The sequence below is a fragment of the Pinus tabuliformis genome, chromosome X (assembly GCF_031772625.1).
Source record: "Pinus tabuliformis cultivar Carrire ecotype Pingquan chromosome X, CPIR1, whole genome shotgun sequence".
In the NCBI taxonomy this organism is placed as follows: Eukaryota; Viridiplantae; Streptophyta; class Pinopsida; order Pinales; family Pinaceae; genus Pinus; species Pinus tabuliformis.
In genome coordinates this window covers 384,723,100-384,746,129 of record NC_142308.1, presented here as the reverse complement: position 1 = coordinate 384,746,129, position 23,030 = coordinate 384,723,100, and the positions used below count along the sequence as shown (strand labels likewise).

At 38.2% G+C, this 23,030-nt stretch overlaps 1 pseudogene; it reads right to left on the bottom strand.

The window, feature by feature from the left end:
* Positions 1 to 906: 906 nt before the first annotated feature.
* On the bottom strand, positions 907 to 1,467 carry LOC149140146 (zinc finger CCCH domain-containing protein 31 pseudogene; annotated as a pseudogene).
* Positions 1,468 to 23,030: the final 21,563 nt, after the last annotated feature.

Below are 23,030 nucleotides of genomic sequence, written 5' to 3'. Positions count from 1 at the left end.
ATTTGACAATTCTCAAGAAACCATTTCCCAAAATTTCATAGTTGTTGAATGAGATAGCCATGGTTTTTTTACATTTTCTTTGATAGAGTTTAGCTGTTTTTGGTTCAGGCATGCATATACTGAGCCATAGCTCATGTTTTAAGACAACTCCCATGAATATCCAAGTGATGATTCTAAAAACAAACAACACAACTACCTGCATGGGATTCATTTCACTTTGATACTTTTTCTTCCTCTCTGGTAGTTCCAGGCAACCAATTTAATTAGAGGCAATTTTGGGTTTAACTCACAGGAAATATACATGAACAGAATGTGAGTGAGTTTTCGAATGGCCTCTGCATCGAATGCCAAGAAGCTCCATGCCACGTCTATTGGTTGGTTGCGAAGAGCCGTATCCAATTAAAATTGTTGTTAATAGGTGTTATGTCTATTATCGAAGAGCTGTACCCAATTAGAATTACTGTTAACATGTGTTACGTCTATCAACAAAGAGCCATATCCAATTAGAATTGCTATTAATCGGCAGAGCAGGTGTTAGACGGGTGGCAAAAGGCGGGAGATGTATAATTAGCAAACAGTTAATTATTAGCACGCCATTGATTTCAAATCGGAAGCAGCCGAATTAAATCAACTGTCAGTTAATTAATTCAAATTCCGTTTTTCTTCACGCGGTAGGCAAAAAGAGGCTTCAGAGAACCGAGAAATTCTCTTAAACCGCCACGAATTTCTTAAAACCGTTTTTGGGTTATCTAATTGACCCTATTGGTGAAAAAATACATGTTTTATTTTTTCCAAATTCGCCTCCGTTTGGCCAAATCGTGCATTCAAAGTTTGATGTTTTTCTCTGTTTTGCGTTTTTCCTGAATTGCTGTGGTTGAATTTCATTTGCAGGTCTGTTGTTTATGCTTATTGATTCCTAATGGTCGTGGTTTTGAAATTGTTTGTAGTAAATGAAATCTACTTTACAGGCAATGTAGTACTCGTGTGCACAATCAGTTGACAAACCCAGGCATCGACTTCCTTTATCTGATCAAAACTGCTTTCCCACTCAATATTCTTTAGGTTAGTATCGGATTCGTGGTCTCTTATAGCCAATTTTGCACCAGTTGAATGACATATTTACTTAGATTTTACACCACCTTTCCAAATTAAAACACCAGCAAGTGCAACATCGATATTTATTATTTTTCTTGCAGTTGCTGAAGCACCAAATGTAGCTACAACTGCCATACTAGGGGGAGTAACCTCATGATAGCCAGGACGACCTCTAGGCTTCCCATCTAAGCCACCAACTAGGAACCTACTACCAAAATGTTTTGTTGCCAAATCATCTTTGAGATTGTGTGTTATTGCATTTACCTTCCCAAGCTCCTTTTCACCATGGGCAAAATGGCACTTGTACCCAAATCAACATCTAATATCAGTATCAAAATTACCACAAAGAATGTAGGTTTCTATTGAGGCCATAGTGGAGATTGGAATTGGAGATAGCCATAGATTGTTTTCCTTTTTTTTTTCTCTGAAATTGTGAAATTTTATAAGAATGATTAATGATTTTCAATTTCAGGCAGCAAAGACTTCAAGGTAAACACGCTAAAAATAGGACTTTGACTGAGGTCTTATGCTAATTTTTTTTATCAATCTGGGTTGGGTGACTAGGATAGGATCCATGTCGGGACAATTCCGGAGGTGCCCATGTGGTCGGTTTTTTCATTGGACGCCTGTAACCTGCTAAACCTTGAAACTAGCTACGGAATTCACAATTAGCTGCGGAATCAGGCCACATTCCGCAGCTAAGTTGCAAAATCTTATTAAAACAGGACACAGTGTTTTGAGGACCACTACAAACCATAACCAGTCAATCTTGGACAGTTGAACCTATCAAAGCAGTTGGGTTTTATTTTTTTATTTTTTATTTTTTATTTTATTTTATTTATTTATATATTATTATTAAATCAATTGAAATGATGAAGTTTATTTTGTCTCCTTTTTTTTTTTTAACATAACAATTCTTTTTCTGATCCTCTAGATCACACAAAGTGCAGGAGGAGAGCATACTCAATAATTATTAATTATTATTTTTTTTATAACAATTCTTTTTCTGATCCTCCAAATCACACAAAGTGCAAGAAGAGAGCATACTCAAGAATTATTAAATTTTTTTAGATGTAAGAAATAAGGTCTCCTAATTACACTTCCCCGGCAACAACGCCAAAATGTCTAGTCAATTTAACGTCTTAAATTGCTCTACATAAATTATCAATCCGGGTATCGTAAACTGATGAAGTGTGGTGCACCATATGTGCTTAGTTAAACTTTTTTTTACTTCGTTGTTTTATAGTTTATGTTGTTTTTGGGGTTTTGTTCTTGTTGGTTTCCTAAAGTGTTTAACGCAAATGGAAATCCTATTCTAAGGTCTTAAGAATACTTTTAAAGGTCAAGTATGGATGTAGATTTCAAGACAAGGTTTATGTCTCTTATGGTAACTTCCAAAACTTAGCACTTCAAAAGATCTCAAAACATGCTATTAATACTTGAACAGGAATGTAAATATGTAGCTACTTAAATCAAACAAAAGATGAAATACTGATCATGAAATCACTGTCTCTGCTGCCCATTTAATTACAGAAATAAAATCTAAACTATTGCACTCAAACAAACAAAAAATTGCAGACTAACGAAAGCAAAATCAATTTACTTCACTTATAATCTGATAGCTCGCCAAATAGCTTTTCCGGGTTAAGCCATGGCTCTGGAGATAACGTCAATAACATGAAGAATTGATATCTAAATTACCTACTTGCAAATGAAAGTAAAATCAAGTCACTTCACTTATAATCCGATAGCTCGCCAAGTAGCTTTTCGGGGTTAAGCCATGGCTCTGGAGATAACGTCAATAACATGAAGAACCTGATATCTAAATTACCTACTTGCAAATGAAAGTAAAATCAAGTCACTTCACTTATAATCTGATAGCTCGCCAAGTAGCTTTTCGGGGTTAAGCCATGGCTATGGAGATAACGTCAATAACATGAAGAACCTGATATCTAATTGCAGAGATGAAAGTAAAATCAAATCACTTCATTCATAATCTGATAGCTCGCCAAGTAGCTTTTCGGGGTTAAGCCATGGCTCTAGAGATAACGTCAAATGACATGAATAATTTGATATCTAAACTAACTAACAACAATAAATAAATAAGACTGAAATCAAAGCATAATTGAAATTGAAAAGCTTAAGAAAAAGTTCAGCAGAGAGGCAAATCTCATGTTACTATTTGATGCAAAAACATGTAAAGAAAAACTAATCTACAATCAACCGGTTGAACACACTTGCATGAATTAAAATTGCATCAATGGAAACTCTAATCTATCAAACTTGAAAGCAATCAAATGACATAATGAAATCAAAGCAAAATTACAAAATAAAATCTACTCTACCTTACATTCTAATGTGCTCCATGACATCTACTTCACATCTCCTTCCATGTTGAGAACATCAAAGCTTTATTCAAATTCTTCAAAATTACAAAGTACAACAAAACTCTCCAAAGCTTTCAAAAGCCATCAAGGAAGAGCTATAAACTCCAAGCTAAGCTAAGACTAACAAGCTAACAAGCTCTAAAAACTAACAAATGAAGGAGAGAGATCTCCTATTTATAGAAAAAGATGAGAAGCCATCTCATTAATAAGAGTTCATGAATCTCTCCCTCTACCTCTAGAGTCCTAATCAAAATAGGAACTGATAAGACACATGTCTTCTTAGAGTTACAATACAATTAGGAGATATGACACATATCCTCATGATCCCCATGATTCTTTCCACTCAAATTCGAATTTGGCCTTAGAGTGCCACATAAGGGTCTTCTAGAAGCCTCCTTTTGATCTACACATGTCAACAATCTCAACCCACTTGTTAGGTATAAGCATATGCACATTATTTTCTAAATTTTAACCACAAATTCACTTAAAAGGCTTATAATTAATAAAGTTTGGAAAAACATAAATGTGGCCCAATGATAATGAAAGTGGGATGAATGTAGTGACATAGTAGTGAAATGGAGGTAATATAATGGACATAATAGTGAAAGTGTAATGGAAATGAATGACATTTTCAAGACCCAACAATGTGATCTGAAGTCGAACATGGGAAGACACCATTTGATTACCAGCCAATGATGTAAGTTGTTAACAGATGCGAGAGAAATCACCGATAATGATAATGATCCTCAAGGTATTGTAGTACATTTTACATGGTGTGAATGGATGATTTGATGTCGAACACCATAGAAAATTTTTCAGTCGAAGGCCATTGATGTATGCCTATCGCCGGAAGCGAGAAACCTGCCATTGATGCATGCAAGCCTCAAGGTACTGAATGGGTGTTTCTAAGTCAACTTCTTGGATAATGTGCTGATGTTAACAAGAAGCGACTCATCGCAGGAGGGCCTTGATGTATCCCACATCAACGACATGAAACGAGTGTATTGATTTTAGAGATGGAATTTGACTGACGACACAAGGTTTAGGAATGACGGTCATGAAAATGAAGGTTTATGGTATTGCAAAAGATGAATTTTCGACTCAATGACTTCTCTTGAACATGTCAGTGACACTAAAGTGAATTGGTAGCATTGACCCAAAACAAAGTGATGGATGGTATGATAGACCAACAGTGTGATAACCATCAACCTAATAACCCAACCCAAATAGTCATGGTGATGGAGTGAAAGTGTCATGTTCAAAAGCGACTTGCTACCATAAAGTGGTTTTCCCCTTTTCCCATTTTCCCCAGTCATTGCTAACCAATACCTCTTTATTTTTATCAAGCTTGAGGAGGATAACATATTCTTGTTGTATAATTTCACCCTTCGGGCGAATCCATCGCTATTTTATGTTTTAACGAGTCTAGCGAAGGTGAAACTCGGTCTTGTCTAGATGGACAAGTTTGTTGCTATTTTATGTTTTTAATGAGTTTAACGACAAAGATAACTCGGTCCTTTTCATGTTTAGAGAGTTTGAAAAGGGACAAAAGGAAAACTCCACAAGTTCTTTTTCGTTGATTTGTCTCTCAAGCCCAAAAAGGCATAAAACAATACGAGAGAGAACCTATTGACCATGTTCGGTCAAAGTATTCCTTTTTCGTAAATAATCTATCTCAGCTCGAAAAAAGGTTAAACTTATACTAAGTAGATGTTGTTTCCAATTCATTAATGAGCTGAAAAGGACAAGCGCTCAGTAATCTTTTCATATTTAGAGAGTCTGAAAAGCGCTTAAAGAGGACTCCAATTTGAGGAATGAGTGGTGTCTAGGATAGCAACTGGTTCCAGTGATGTTGGAACTTCTCAAAACATGTTGATTTATGTGAAGAGGCTGGCTAATAAGACCACTCATTGCAACTGTTCCTCAAAAAGGATAAAACAACCAAGTGAAAGCGTATGATCGGCCAAAGAGATGGTGGTGATGGAATGAAACAACAAAGGCTCATCTGATTAAAGAGGCTGATAGAATGGCAATCATGAGGATTAAAAATGGAAATGGGTTTATTTTTACACAAGCTTGAACCATAGGGAACTATGCTTGGGTTTAGTTTCATGTTTACACAAGCTTGAAACGAAAAACTATGCTTGGATTCAGTTTCATTTTTACACAAGCTTAAAATGAAAAACTATGCTTGAATTTAGTTTCATTTTTACACAAGCTTGAAATGAAGAACTATGCTTGAGATTAGTTTACATGCCCCCAGCATGATGAAAGGGAGAGTCTCTTGTAACTAGATGGAAGTCGCTGCGGTGAAGCAGGACGGTTATCCAACACCTTTTTGGCTTCGTCCAGATAGGGACAAAGGTGAATGAGGTGATTCTCTTCACATAACCTACAAGGAAACTTAACCTTACCACTAGGTGCGTGCCCCCCAACCTTCATTACATTCACCTAAGTAGACTACTCATGGTTATCAGGTGGATGGAATGAAGGTTCGTTTACGAGATCAAGTGAAAGACTCGACTGGGATTTTACGAGATCTAATCAAAGACTCGAATTGGAACTTTGCTCCAGGGGACCTTGTTTCATTTTTTAATGAGCATGACACAAGACAAGGAACTCTGCTTAGATTCCTTGTTTCATTTTTAACGATCTTGACACACGACAAGGAACTATGCTCATACTTCTTGTTTCATTTTTAACAAGCTTGACACAAGACAATGAACTATGCTCATGGGAGCTGTTTCATTTTTTAATGAGGTTGACACAGTAAAAGAACTATCCTCATGAGCCTGTTTCATTTTTTAATGAGGTTGACACAGTAAAAGAACCATCCTCATATTCCTTGGTTTCATTTTTTAATGAGGTTGACACAAGACAAGGAACTGTCCTCGTGGACCTGTTTCATTTTTTTAACAAGGTTGACACAGTAAAAGAACTATCCTCATATCCTTTTTCACGACCCATAAGAGGTCATGACTTCTAAGAGGTTCTCATATGATGGGAGAACAATGCTCTGGAAAGAGAGATTTGGTTCCAATGCCCCCAGTACATAATGTACAACATCACTGAATTGATCGTCAGTTAATGTAGGCATGGAATGGGTTGCCACATAATTAACCTGTGGTGGGGATGATATCATTGGTACAAAAGGACCAATTAGGAAACATGGTTGACTGGAAGCCATATTTGGACCGGGAAATGAAAGCTGGTTAACTGTGACAATTCTGTCTTCATGCGGGAAACAAATCACTCGAAAGAGTGTTGAAACAATAGCTCCCATGTCATAAACATAGTCGTGCCCAAGAAGTAAATTGTAATCTAAAGGGCTTGGGACTACCATCACATTCAGATAAACAATTTTTCCTCCCAAAGTAATAGGTAACTGAGGGAGGATCCCTAATGGTTGACTAGTTCCTCTGTTAAAAGCCAACAGATTCTGGGTAACAGGCACAAGTGGCGGTGAACCGAGTGCTTGCCAAGTAGTTGAGGAAAGGATACTCACAAATGCACCTTCATCTATAATAGTGCCCGATACAATCATATTACAAACTTGTACTATGATCTGGAAAGGCACATAAGAAGGAAGACAAAATCCTGCTAGTCGATTCCAATCAAAGGAAATGACCAGACTACTTGGAGGGGGTCCTGTAGAAACGAGAGAATTAACCCCTTGAGTTATGAGAATGAGAGGATTTTCCTCCTGTCTTGATGGAACAGGCGGATTTCCCCCAAGCTCATTTGATTCTAAAGAAACAAAAAGAACCTGAGTGGTATCATATTCACTCTCTTCGGGAAAGGTACAATTAACTGAAGGTGAAATCGAGTCAACTATTTCCTTGACCTGTTGATTTAGGTCAGGTATAGACTCATAGGATTCACTTTTAGAGAGAGTGGGTTCGACCGACGGTTGATTTTGGTCAGTCAATTCATCAACTAGTGAAGGATTTAGGAAGAGTTTCCTGTAACCAGATGGAAGTCATTGCGGTGAAGCAGGACGGTTATCTGACACTTTTTTGGCTTCATCCAGATAGGGACAGAGTTGAATGGGGTGATTCCCTTCACATAATCTACAGGGAAACTTAACTTTACCCTTCTTTCCATGAACTTTACTACCACTAGTTGATGGTGTGTCACCAACATGATCTCCAGAAATTGATGACACAGGATTATGTGAACGAGAAGACCATTCTTCTAAGATCTGAGGAATACCCAAACAATTTCGAAGAAGATGGTCTCCCATACAAAGTTTGCATGGATATCGAACTTTGTGAGGCTTGATGGACAGTTTCTCATTAAATGTTGCATTCAAAGCAATGGTTGCTTGGTTGCCCCTCTGCTGAATTTGCTTCTTCTTCTTCTTCTTCTTCCCTTTCTTCTTCTTCTTAGCCACCTGGTTACTAGTACCAGTACTTTCACCAGACGAAGGGGAAGAAGGGGAGGAAGAGACAACCGAGGAAGAAGGAAAAGGGTCAACTTTAGGATCAACTAGAGGTTGCTTTTGTCCAGTTGGAGGTGTACTTGATTGCGGAGAAATCACGACATTTTGAACCAAGGAGGTTGAAAACAACCGTACTGGCAAGCCAATGGTAAATCCTGGAAGGGACAATGTAGCCATATATGGAGCACCAATATTTCCAAAAGGAGGAAAAGGACTAGGATTCCCATCAAAAGGAATTCCTTGATCGGTGGACTCCAGATTTGTTGCCATATGTTTCAACCTAAGATTAACTAAGGAGTGAGCATGAGGGATGTTGTCCGCGGTCAATTAATTTTATTTTAATCAAAGTAACACAACAAAACAAAAGAGGGATAATCTAGGCAAAAGGTTTACCAAGCAACTGTGAACTGCATAATACCTCCTGGCAAACCAAAAAGTATGGGTAGGCAATTTGTCTTGGAGAATTTAGCATCTACGGATAAATACTAATTCCCTAGATAAGTAGTTGTATCTAGAACAATAGTTTAAAGTGTTTTAGACTTTTCTTATAAGCCATAGATAATATGAGAAGATAGAAGGCCTACCTGTAGTTCCGATTTCCTCTCCTCTCCCTTGTATCAATTCCATCGCTCTTTCTCGTACTTAATCCACTTAAGAAGTACCCTTCAAACACAATAGAAGACAAAAACTGATCAAAGAATACGATCTATTGAATATAAGTGAAAGGAATCAGATACAATTCACACACATAAGCATTATGAAACAATACAAAGATATGGGAAAAAGGTTCAAACACTTTATTAGATAGAAGAAGGAATTACAACCATCGGTGTTTGATTCAAAGCCATTCCTCCAGCTTGGATCCCATCCACATCACATCAAAAGCATGACAAACTTGTAGCATCACAATACTTGCTTCAAAGCCAAATCTCATAGCATCATTATCTCCTTACAATTCAACATAATTCAACCCCTAATCACTTAGATGAGTGGTCAATTTATAGGAAGATGAAGGAGGTTTTTTCATTAATGGTGGCATTGAATGGCCTTCCATACTTAGAATTAGTTCCATGCAGGAAGGGATGAGAGGATAGGATGCACCTTAGCTCATTCCTGATCCATTTTCGAGCTCATAGGAGTTGATAAATGAGGGAAACTTCTAGATGACTCCAAAAGATAAGAATATTCCCCAAACCCTATGTGAATTTCGCATTCTCGCCCAATGCAGGTGAAAGGAAGCCTAAGTGCTCAGCAGAGCACCCTGGCAGTGGACTTAACTGCTCTGCAGCGCACCTTCATAAGGGCTTACTTGCGTTGGTCCCTCTAGAGGTTATTTCTAGATGTCTTCAAGTCATGAAACTATCCGGGAAGGAGGCATTCAAAAGGGTGGCTTGTTTAGGGCATGAAGCAATTGAAATTAGGCTTTGATGCGCCCTAAAACACTGATTTGGATGTTGGGATTTGATGTGCCCAAATGGATCTGTAAAAAAGAGGTCTGAGATAAGAAAACCATGAGTTCGAAGGACAGACCAGTCCCCATATCATGGAAGAATAACACAAAAAACATTGAGGAAAGAACCAACTCAAGGAGACTACTCCGAGAAAAACTCGATGGTGAGAGAAACTGCAACTGAGACACAGTGAGGGACGAGAAATGTGGATATCTAGATATTGACCTTTAGACACTATAATAGTTGTGTGTATTCTCCACTTAAGCTGGATGGATGACTCATAGGTCTGGCAGACTAACTCTCCTATAGGAACCAGACAAACATATTTCTGCCACCCTACGAGCATTTGAAGCCTTATATAATAAAATGCGCATATGAGAAACCTAGTATGATTTCCAACGAAAGTAATCCAGGAAAACTACACAACCTTGTCCAAGTGTTTCGAGGATCCTGAGCTTAACAAACCCAAGACAACACTGCATGATGAGCTCATAAATGAGCATAAAACCCTTGCCAGAATGATCAAACCATGTAATCAATCCACCATTGAAGGAGTTCTCCATATCTAGGTCGACAAAAAAAATGATCCTACTTGAGATCCTGGGACGTATGAAATCCTTGAACTAAAGTTGAGGGCATTTAATCTGGGATGTTCATGACAGGTGAGCCTTCGTATGAGACCATGGCTGTGCCATGCGCAAGACATGCAGGAAACATTGTGGGACTAGTTTCAATCCTCGAGGACCACCAAAAATATGCCCATTCTAGTAGTACGCGTGTAATGCGCTTGTTTGGTGTATACGACATTGTGTTGTGTGACTCATACCTAAAGTCGATTATGCCCCTTGCTGGATATGAACTACTTGGAAAAGACCCCATCAAAGATATGGACCTTGAAGTTTGACTTATCTCACTCCACAAGTTGCCTAACCACTTGGAAATTGCTTCTTCACTCCAACTTCGTCCATAACTCATTAATGTACACATAATTTTGTTGACTTCCCCATATCCCATCAAATATACACAAATGAAGAAAATTGTAAAACATTTGTTATCTCTTTTTCCACTGGAAAAATCGTAATCTTTCATTAACTTGAAAAATTACATATTGTAGATGCACTATGCATATGCTATAGAGTCAGTCAGCCTTCTGTGGGCTTAGTATGTGATCGATAATATCAGTATATGACCAGAATCATCACACAGGATGTTCGTTTATAGTTGTTCTATTTATATGTACATATTTGCCACACAGGGCTCTGTAAAAAAGTTTTCAGTCCACTATATACAAAATATACTGTTCAAAAGATAGCAAAAATGTCAGATATTGTATCTCATGGGCTAACTGCCCTATGGTAATGTGGGTCTATATAAGGTCAATGATAGTATTGGTATGCATTTGACCCGTGCTGCTCCTGGAGCATCCACTCTCCTCGGGGAAGTGATGTGGCCTCCTTGGAAAGTTGGTCGGCACTGCTGTTGTGTTCCCTGTAGATATGATTGCAAGTAATGTCAATAAACTGAGCCTTCAAAATATTTATTTCATCCAATATGTTACTGAGTGTATGTGTGTGACAAACAATAATATTGTTGAACCAATCTATGATGATCTTCGAATCTCCAAATATATGAATGTTCATGCAATGATGTCCCAATGAGAAATGCATGAGATGACGAAGAGTGATGAGTTCAGCAAAATTGTTTGAGCCAATCCCCAAACCCATTCGGACTTTATAGAAATGTTGATCATTGATGTATAATATAAAACCACCCCCGCATGCCTGCTGCTGGGCAGCACCATCAAAAAATGCCCAAGGGGTACGTTTGTCAATAAGCGGAGGGTCACGGGGACTTCGAGTGCGAGGTTGGGGTGGCCCAGGCATATCATTATAAGCTGATATAATAAGAGCAGATAGATGCGACCAACTCACAAGTTTGTCATCAAATATAGTCCAATTCCGAGCCAGCCATAGGTACCAGCTGATAATGATGGGGAGACTCTGTAGTTTAGAACCTTTATGTCGGTTATACCATGATTCCCAGGCTCTGTTAATATCATCGCCTTCCCAAGAACCCGAAAAGTGTATAGTTGTGGATACAGATTGCCACAGGTTCATCAAGGCTGTGCACTTTAGGAACATGTGAAGAATCGATTCGGTTGCGTTTTTGCATAGAGTACACCAGGTAGGCCCGTAGATAGCTCTGTGCATAAGGTTCTCACCTGTGGGCACTATACCTTTTAGAATACACCAAAAAAAGAGCTTTATCCGTGGAGGCGTAGTGAGTTTCCATATTGCCTTCCACCAAAATGAGATCAGATCTGGTACCTTATGAGAGATCAGCACTAAATACCCCGATTTTGGTGTGTACATTCCGTGCTCAGATTGATTCCAAATAAGTTCATCTAGACCCTGTTTGATCCTGATGTGAGATTCTGATAATGCAGTTATATAATCGGTCCATTCCTAGTGCCAGTGGGGTGGAAGATTGATCTGTAATGCGGATTTCCAGCGCTGTTCTAAAATGGATGAATTGAGCGGATCTGCGATGTCAGCGAGTACTTTGATCTCGTGTGAGTTTATGTGCTGTATGAGTGCCTCGGGTAATAGATGTCTGCCCCCACACCCATTCCATGGGTCTGTATCGATTCGAGCCAAAGATCCATCGTTGATTTTCCAAACCAAGTTATCCCTAATGAGAGGCATGGATTTTAGTAGTGCTTTCCATACAAAAGAGATGCCGGATTTGGGCCAATTTGGAAGTCGGATCCAATCCATTATGTGCAGAGGCCAGATATATTTGTGATATGTGATGCTAGTCCAGAGATTATGACCTGTGAGTAACGTCCACCCCATTTTTGCAGCAAGAGCCTGTGCAAATGTGGGCAAGTCTTTTAATCCCCAGCCTCCCCATTTTTTGGGCAGCGCTATCTTCTTCCATCCCACCCATGCAAATATCCATTTGTCCTGATTCCCATTCCAAAGATATCTGTTGCATAATTGATGTAATCTTGCCAAGATGTTCCTCGAAATCCATGCAAGAGCCATCCAAAAGGCCGGTGTTGCCTCCAGAACAGATTTAACCAATACAAGTATACCAACTCTAGATAAATATCGGTGACTCCATATGTTTAGCCACTTTTCCAGCTTTGAGACGAGCCAGATCCAGTCAACTATCTTTTGGCTGACAGGCTTGATCCAAAATCCTAAATATTTAAGACCACGATCTAAGGGGCTATTGCAGAATGGAAACAGTTGTCGAGCAAATTGAGACTCATGGATAGAGGTTCTGGTAAGAATGATAAATGATTTTGAATGGTTTGCGAGCATCCCAGTGGCAGATGAAAAAAGGGTGAGGACTTTCGAAAATGAGCGAGAGTCCCTGATGCTACCATCAAGGAAAATCATGACATCGTCTACAAAAAGGAGATGGGTGAGAAAGCAATCATTAGATATTTAGAGACCACAAAGATCCCCATTTCTCTTAGCAGAAGCAATCAATCGACTCAGACCATCCATAACTATCAGGAAAAGTAGGGGAGACAGTGGACAACCCTGTCTGAGACCTCGTTCAGAATGGAAAAACTGAGATGCTGACCCATTGATTAGAACACTGAAGGTGGGGGTGGTGATGCAAGCCATGATCCAGGTAATGAAATTGATGGGGAAGCCCAGATGGATAAGGAGCATCTTGATGTAGAGCCAGCTGACTCGATCAAAATCCTTTGCCAAGTCAATCTTTAGGATGATGGCCTTATGGTGTCTGGTCCAAATGGTGTGAAAGGCCTCTTGGGTCGAACCGATGGCTTCATGTATCTGACGATGTTCAAGGAAAGCAAATTGTTGAGGGGCAATATTACGGGACAGGATAGGTTTGAGGCGGTTTGCAATGATCTTGGAGATGATCTTATAGAGCACATTGCATAGAGAGATGGGACGGTAATCATCAAAGGAGGAAGGGGAGTCCGATTTGGGAATAAGGGCTATGAATGTCGAATTGATGGCATTGTAAAGTGACCCAGATACCCTGCATTCCTCCACAACCCTAAGTAAGTCCTGGCTGAGAAGTTCATAGAAAGCAATGTAGAACTCGATGGTCCAACCATCCGGGCCCGGGCTTTTTTCCTTTTTAAACCATTTTAGAGTGCCCTCAAGTTCCCCAAGTGTCACTGGATCATATAAAGCCTCCGCCTCATCCTCGTTTACAAACCTGGGGAAATGTCCAGCAATGTTGATAATATCGGCAATAGTCGAGCCAAGAGGTTGTTTGTAGAGATTCTTGAAGTGAGAAGATCCCAGGTGAGAGAGCTTATTGAAGGAGTCAGCCACTCCACCCTTTGGCAATGGGATATTCCAGATGGTATTTTGGACCTTTCTACCTTTTGCATAATTATGGAAGAACCGAGTGTTGTCATCTCTTGCTTTTAACCAGATGGCTCTGCTACGAAGATGAATGGACTCCTCTTTGTCTTTTAATATCTTTGACTTCTAGTTTTCTAGATCCACCAGGTGAGATTTGTCTTCCGCTGTGGAAAACCCTAATCCTCGTTCATCCAATAGTGTGGAGAGTTCTGATTCGATGAGCAGAAGGACTGAGTTTTCCTTTTGGTGTTTTTCTTTGGCCCAATTAATAGAGAGGTGCTTGAGTTGAGATAGGTTTGAGCAGAAACCTTTTGCCAAGGATTCTGACCTATCAATCGGGTTTGAATTCCAAAATTCCTTGACCATATTGATATATGAAGGATCCTGAAGCCAGCCGTGATTGAACTTGAATGGGGCTTTTGGCTTTTTGTGACATTTGTTATCTTTTATTACTTTATCTTATTAATTTTCTAAAAAATAATTAAACATGTCCATTTTTTATTATTTTAAAAAATATTTAAAAAATTCAGTTTCAACACTTAAAAGCACCTTAGAAAGTAGTTATAAAAAACTCTCTCTATATATATTAAATAATATTTTAAATTTAAATTACCTAAAATATAATTTATAAAAAATACATAGTCAAAACGTTTATAGTCACTACCCTAATCTTTACTATTTTATTACACCTTTTTTCATCCTAACCACCTTAACGAGAGACCATTCATTTTTCTCGAAAATAAAGGAAATAGATTGGATATAATGTCCTTAAAAAGAGGGAATTTTCCTCGTAATCTCCAATAAACTATCTTGCAATAATAAGAATCTAGCATAAATAACAATGTGCACAGAGAAATTGAAAGAAGATGTTTTGTTGTCATGAATTTCTAGGTTCTCTCTTCTGTGTTTCTTTTGTCAAAGATTATTTTTCTGTGTGCATTGAACTTGGTTGATGTAAAAATAAATATTAAATTTTCGATATTTCATTTTATATATATATAATAATATATCTTTAAATCCGATGGTGGAGACGAGCACAAATTATTGATATGGTACAGGGTCACATAATAAAAGTCTCTCCATGTGGGAAATATGGAAATATTAAAAGCAAAAAGCCACTTCCATGTATATATGGTTGTATGCCTTAAATTTCAAGTCAGCGCTCTTAGGTGCAAAATATATATATATATATATATATATATAGAGGGTTGTGTAGCTATTAGGGGACTCTTATATATATATAAAAGAGTCCCCTAATGGCTACAAAACCCTAGAGAATTGACATGAGGAGGTAAGAATGATTGTGGAGTGTAGCAGCCCCACTAGGATTCTAGGGCAACACTTAGGTTCTTCATAATTGGATCTTAATGTTGAAGGGACCCTTTACAAATCAGTTTGGTCTTTCCATTGTTCAAAACCCCAATTATGGGCTTTCTACTTCAATGTCTAAATAAAGTTCTTTAGTTGGTTACTTTTGGATGGTTCTTAGTTCATGGGGGAGAGGAACGAGGTCAAGTACACGTTGCTTAGTGGGACCTCTTGTCAAAGCACAAAAAAGATATAGAACTTCGAACATAATGCATTTTTATCGAGTAGAATTATAATTTTTAATAAAGAAAATTATTTAAAATTTTAATATATATATTTTTAACAATTAAGTAAAATTATAAGTTTTAATAAAAAATTATAATAAGTTTAGAGAAAAATTTAAACCAAAAATAAATTAAGTTCATTTGTTAATTAACTTACTCGAAGGTACACTTAATAGATATATAACAATTCAAGTTCCAATAATCTTGCAAGAGACATTCCATGGCTCTCCCAAACAGGGCACTTGCCACCTTATTCCAAGGTCTCCAATAATGGAAAACCCCACATCTTCTCACTTCTAATAAGAGATACAACAATATTGTTCAATCCCATAGCTGACCTAGTAAAATCCATTCACACTAACATAATACACGAGGAGCCTTAAAGCTTATTTCAACTTATACATTCTACTTCACAAAACCATACATCTTACATCTACCATAGGTAACATACTTCAAAGAATACCTCCATATGCTACATTCAATCATAAAAGAAATACCAACTAGTAACCAATCACGATTTCACATTGTTTTACCTCATCACTAAAAACATACTTAGTAACTCAACATGGTAACTTTCATCAAATTATGAACAATAATGTCATTTCATTAAAAGAGAAATAGTTACACTTATCTAAGTCACCCAAGCTTTGTTGGCCACTGAAGAAGGAAGAACCACTTCTCACCCAACGATAAGCTCATCTACACTATATTTTTCTTGCAGATGGTCATCTTTCAACTAGATCTGATACCTCAAGAGGAAGACTCCCTTAGGTATAGATGGGTTCATTTAGGGTAGAGAATCATGAAGGCAACTCTCCTTCACACATGAATTATTATGTTTCCTTTCAACCATTGAGCTAAGGTCTATTAACATCTCACAGTTTCCAGAATGGGCCTACACAACACTAAGGGAGTCCTTCTTTGATCCTATAGTTCCTCAATACTTCACCTTTTTTAGTGCTTAGTTTAGAAAAATTACTCAAAACTTATCCTGCCGCTCTAGCTAAAATTGAAGGCTTCACACGGGGGCTTCACTGGGGGAGCAATACCATAGCACATGCATTCATATTGAGGAAAAAAATGACATAATATATTGAGCATATAATATGGGGTAAATGTTTTTTATATTGACAAGTATAAAAAAATGGAGCTCAAAGTTAATGAAAAATATAAATGGGTATAAAAAATGTTAATGAAAAAATGGATGCCTATAATATCTAGTCAAAGTATGGGTTTTTTAAATTGGGAAGGTGTATTGGTTTCATATTGGTAGGGGGTTAAATAATTTAAATTTTAGAGTTAATTTCCAATATGTAGTCAAATTAGGGGTATTGTTTAGTATACCACAAATGCACATGATATGTCAGAGGTTCATTGAGTGAAGCCCTCGTGAGGCTTCAACACCAACTTCCTTAACCAGTCAAGTAAAATCATGACGCCACACAAATTATTACGACTCAAAAGGCTTTCTGTCACCTTATGTTTAAAGTCATATTATCAACATCCAAGTGTGGTTTTGTTTTTCTTCTCATGAGTTTTCTCAGGTTCACACGTCATTTTTTATCACTTTGTTCATGACCAAGAAACAATCTACAACAACAATTTTATTTTCTCTCTCTATCTACAAAAACATGTACATTCTACTAATGCCCTCATGTCTAACCACAATCTGCCTATGTGAGAACTTAGGGTCGTTATCTTATACTATATGGTTATTTCGAAAGACTCTAGATGGGTACATTACACATACCTCTAGAGAAACCCCATACCACTTCCATTATTTCTCATAACCATTGGTAGTTGGATATTTCAACCACCAACTTGACTTATGGGGATAAGGGAAACTAACATTAAATTTAGAATAAATAGGAAACTTTTGAATTACTCCTTTGCAAGTTCCTCTCAGGCATAAAGATTTATTTAGGTTTCTCTCTTCTTCAAATCTTAGCAATATATTAAAATAAAATTCATATTACATCAACAAATTTTATCAAAATATCTATGTTGGCCATTTCCAACATTATAAGTGTTAATTACAATTACAAAATTTTGGGTTTAAAAAAGGTGTTATAAAGACTTTGGCTTTTGCTAGCCATTGGGTTTGTGGTCATCCCAAAACCACCAATTTAGGGAGCACATTTAGCCATATATAGATGTCCTCATGTGTTTGTTTGGACTCACAAGAACTGGGCTTTCATATTAAGGGGAGGAATTTCAGACACCTAGTCTATTAGGGTCATCAGGAATCCATGAGAACTTGAAAGATAAATCCGATGGTCATAAAAAATGCATTTATATATGTATCATTTTAATGAAAAAGGAAATACACACGTATCTTTCAATTCCTTTTTCGAACAATGATATTAGAGTAGTATATGTGTTTAGTTTATGAGTATAAATGCCCCTTCCTTCTCAGAGCTTCATGTTATGGGTGTTACTCAACCTATTACTCTCTAGTCTAACATTCTCTAGGCTAGTTCCACATTAGTTTTTCTACAAGGTTCTCTTGTGTTCTCCAAAATCCATACATTCTATTTCTCTGTGAGCTCTCTCATTGCAACATACCAAACTTTGCAGTAATGTGCTTCATGTTATGTAGAAAATCTGTGTAGGTTAACTCGATAATGTAATATAAATCAAAGCAGAATACTATAACCTACTTCTACTATCAATTTGTGGAAGCTTAAAGATTGAGTTGAACAATATAACCAGAAGAAGAAGAATCAATCGCACAATACACATGAAAATACTTTGGGGAAAGCCTCAACTAAAAACCCCACACTATTGTATTATCATACATGGTGGAAATACATAGGAATTATACAAAGCCTTAGCTCCCACAACTAGCCAACTCTCAGTGCAATCCTCACAGATGCTCACAGGAAATCTTGGCTTCTCTCCAGCCTTCCTCTCTGCCCTCCAAGCTCCTATTTCCTTACGCTGTTCCTTGTGGATGATTCTCCTTCAACCAAGTGGATAACCTCTTTCCAAAACTGCGCAATCCTAAAAGATTAAATCCTTGACTGCATGCATGAGTTTTCTCCATGAGAAAACACATGCAACTGATAGTACATTGTCCTTGACATTTAACTCAATTGGGTCTTTCTCAGAATAGACATGCATGAGCTTCTGATGAAGGAATCTTTAGTTAACTGGAGTAGCACTATTTGAGTGCATGCATGTATCAATTGACTGTTAACTCACTATTAGTTCCTCAAACAGTTTGGAACTAATTTAACTGGACTTATCTCAGTAAATCGAGTTAACTAATTACAACTCAAATATAACTCAATATTATCTCCTTAATTTAAGGGATAACTCTTGCATGACTTCAGAAAGACTTCTAACTTGAATTTCTACAACTAATTAATTTAAAATAAATTAATTAATTATTCCAAGTAGCTGTTAAGACTAAATTCAATTTTAATTCACAATTTAATTCAAGGATAAATTAAATTGGAATATTCTTGTTGCCATATTTCAACACTCCCTCTCAACAAGAAAGGGATTATTTGCCACCCCGATCCTGTCCCTATGGAACAAGAATTTACACTTTGACAATGCCTTTGTCAAAATGTCAGCATCTTGCTCCTCTGTCGAAATATACTGCAGCAACATGATCCTCTCGACCTGTGAAAAGCCACGGGTAACAAATCTTGCCTTATGCTTCTCCATACTACCATCAACAACTTGCTTTACCTTGTAAAGCCAATTAGAACTCACAACTGACTTGTTCTCTAGTCTCAGAACCATGTCCCAAACACTGTTACGAACTATGAAGTCAGACTCCTCCACCATAGCATCAACCCAAATCGGCTGCTGCACTGCTTCCTCAAAGGAAGATGGCTCAGTCTCAACACATTCCCCAACAAGGGCCATGTATCCAGTGTACCTCTCAGGTGACATCCTCTGTCTGTGCTGAGAAGATGGTGCTCTGACATTCTCTCTCGCATCCTCCAACAATTTGTCAGCTTCTCTTGTGCGCTTCCGTCCATCTCTGGAAGACTCTTATTGAGTGGATGTCTCCACTCCTAGAACCTCTGCATGTAGTTGCTCTGCATCAATTTGAGGCTCCTCCTCCTTAGGAACCAACAATTCCTCCATACCTTGTAGTTGGAGCTCCCTCTCAAGGGAAACTTGCATGGCTTTCTGCTCATCAAACTTGAGATCTCTGCGAACCACTGTCCTCCGACTGGTAGGCAAGTACACCCGATAGTTGTGAGGTGTATTAGTGTACCCCACAAATGTCCCCAACTCTGCTGTCGGCTCAAGCTTCTTCCGTGCATCCTTTGTCACATGGCAATATACTGATGAGCCAAAGATACTGAAGTGACCCACATCTGGTCTCTTATCGGAGAAAGCTTCCTCTGGTGTCTTCATCCCAAGTATGCAAGGCGGGCTTTTATTATGCAAATAGACCACTGTGTTGCATGCCTTAGCCCACAAGTGAAGTGGTAGGCCTTGGTGATGCAACATTGCCCGTGCTGCCCCTATAATAGTTCTGTTCTTCCTCTCAGCCACCCCGTTCTGCTGTGGGTTAAGAGGTGCTGTCAACTCTCATTTAATTCCTTCTGCCGCACAGAAGTCCTTCAATTCTCGAGAAACATATTCTCCACCGTTGTCACTTCTCAAGGCCTTGATCTTCTTCCCTGACTCTTTCTCGACCAAAGCTTTGAACTCACAAAACTTTGTGAAGGTTTGGTCCTTTTTCTGCATGAAATAAATCCAACATTTACGAGAATAGTTCAATGAAAATCACATAATACCTTTGCTTCGTTGTGTATGCCGTCGAGAATGGTCCACACAAATTAGTATGGACTCGCTCTAAGATAGCCTCTACTCAACTGTCTCGGTCATGAAAGGAAGACTTGGTGTACTTTCCCAAGTTACAACCTTTGCATGTGTCAACTTGCTTAGATTTAACTTTGGGAAGTCCTGTAGATATCTGTTGCATTATCTTCAAAGCCCCATGATGCAAATGGCCCAACCGCCTGTGCCACAACTCGCTAATGTCTTGGCTTTGCACCCATTCTGCTTTCGTATTCAATGTTGCACAATCATCTATCTCTAGTTTATAGAGATTCTTCACCCGAATCCCTATCCTCTTGGTCTGACCCGTGTCTATGTGTCTTAGGAATGACTTTCCTTTACTGAAGACAACATCTTAGCCTTTGTACTCCAATATCACGACCGATACCAAGTTCTTCTTCAGTCCAGGCACATACATCACATTTGTCAAGGTGAGAGGAGATCCATGCTCCCTCTGAAAAGCACCCGTGCCCACTCCTGAAACATTATACCTTCCATCGTCACCCATCTCTATGCACATCTTGAGGTCTTTCTCCTCCAAGGCACTGAATAAATTTTTATCACGGGTCATGTGGAATGAGGCTCCACTGTCAAGATACCAGACACAACCCACCATTGATGACACCATGTATGTGATGAGGGTAAAGTCCATTTCAAACTGAGAGGCTAATGCCTCACCTTCTGATCCTTCCGAGGATCCCTTCTTGGACTTCTTCGATGGGAAATTAGTCATATAATATCCCATCTCGTGACAATTAAAGAATCTCACTTTAGACATGTCACCCTTCTTCCCTCCATGAGAAGAATTCGATTTGAAATGGGAAGCATTCCCCTTCCCTTTCCTTGACTTACTTGCTAAGGCCAGATTTTCTTCATCATCATCCTAAGATCCGATCATAGTCATTCCCAATCTGACTATTTATCCCTTCCATTCAGAGAGTCTTGGTAGCTATTCCAACTCTTTGGAAGGCCAAGGAGAGTGAGGCTCACCATATCATCATCAGTAGTAGTTATTCCCACACTACCAAGCTCATCTCTATAGGTGGTGAGCTTGCTCATATATGTGGAAATAGTATTGCCCTTGTCCATCTTGATTCTTCGAAGCTTATCCTTGAGTGCCAATTTCCTCTGGTCCCTATTGTTCTGGTAGAGGTCCTTCAATGTCTTCCACATTGAAAATGGAGTATCCTTCCCATGGAGACTCGAGACAATATGGTCTCGAACTCCCTCAAGGATGATCCGTCTCGCCTTCGCCACACACTTCTTCCAATTAGCCAATTCTTGTGCATTAGTTGAAGCTGGATTTTGGATTTCTTGATCAATGAATTCGTTCAAGCCATTGTCTTCTAATACAGCTTCCATTCTATCTTTCCATGCTATGTAATTCGAGCTACCTTCCAAGGCATACTCGAGTCTCAAGATATAGAATGCCATTAGCCAACCTTGAAGTATGATATGAATTTGATTTGCACCTGCAACCCCGAAATTCAAACTTCGAATTCTATTCTCAGTATACTGTTCACAACTTCGATACCATGTAGAAAATTTCTACAAATCCAGCTCTGATACCATGTAGAAAATCTGTGTAGGTTAACCCGATAATGCAATATAAATCAAAGTAGAATACTATAACCTACTTATACTATCAATTTGCTGAAGCTTAAAGATCGAGCTGAACAATATAACCAGAAGAAGAAGAATAAATCGCACAATACACATGAAAATACTTGGGGAAATCCTCAGCTAAAAACCCCACACTATTGTATTATCATACATTGTGGAAATACATACGAATTATACAAAGCCTTAGCTCCAACAGCTAGCCAGCTCTCAGTACAATCCTCATAGATGGTCACAGCCAATCTTGGCTTCTCTCTAGCCTTCCTCTCTGCCCTCCAAGCTCCTATTTCCTTGCGTTATTCCTTGTGGATGATTCTCCTTCAACCAAGTGGATAACCTCTTTCCAAAACTGCACAATCCTCAAGGATTAAATCCTTGACTGCATGCATGAGTTTTCTCCATGAGAAAACACATGCAACTGATAGTACATTGTCCTTGACATTTAACTCAATTGGGTCTTTCTCAGAATAGACATGCATGAATTTCTGATGAGGGAATCTTCAGTTAACTAGAGTAGCACTAGTTGAGTGCATGCATGCATCAACTGACTGTTAACTCACTATTAGTTCCTCAAACAATTTGGACCTAATTTAACTGGACTTAACTCAGTAAAATGAGTTAACTAATTGCAACTCAAATATAACTCAATCTTATCTCCTTACTTTAAGGGATAACTCTTGCATGACTTCAGAAAGACTTCTAACTTGAATTTCTCCAGCTAATTAATTTAAAATTAATTAATTAATTATTTCCAAGTAGCTGTTAAGACTAAATTCGATTTTAATTCACAATTTAATTCAAGGACAAATTAAATTGGAATATTCTTGTTGCCATATTTCAACATGTTATTAGGTCCGTTGTTCCACATCTAGAGAATCGTGGCATCGCTCAATGGTTGGGGCTCCTGAAGAGGTTGTGTGTGCTCAATGTTTTGAAGAGATACAGGGTATGATACTACCATTAGTGTTTCAATGCAAGTTCCTTCTTGGGAAATATGGAATTGTATGGATACCTATATCCCATGCCCAAGAGCTAGGAGCTCTATTTCTTGCTACATGGGCAATTGAAAAACCCTTGGTATCAAATACCACTCACCTCAACAATTTGTATCCTACCATCAATTTGTGATAATATTCAAATCGTTTAATTTGTTAGCATTTCCAGTTACAGAAAACATCAACTTCCAACTAAATCAGGAAATATTTTAGGAATTGTTGAACCTTAGAGCCAAGTTCAAGATTTTGTGGTCATCTTGAAATCACCATTTGGGAGCA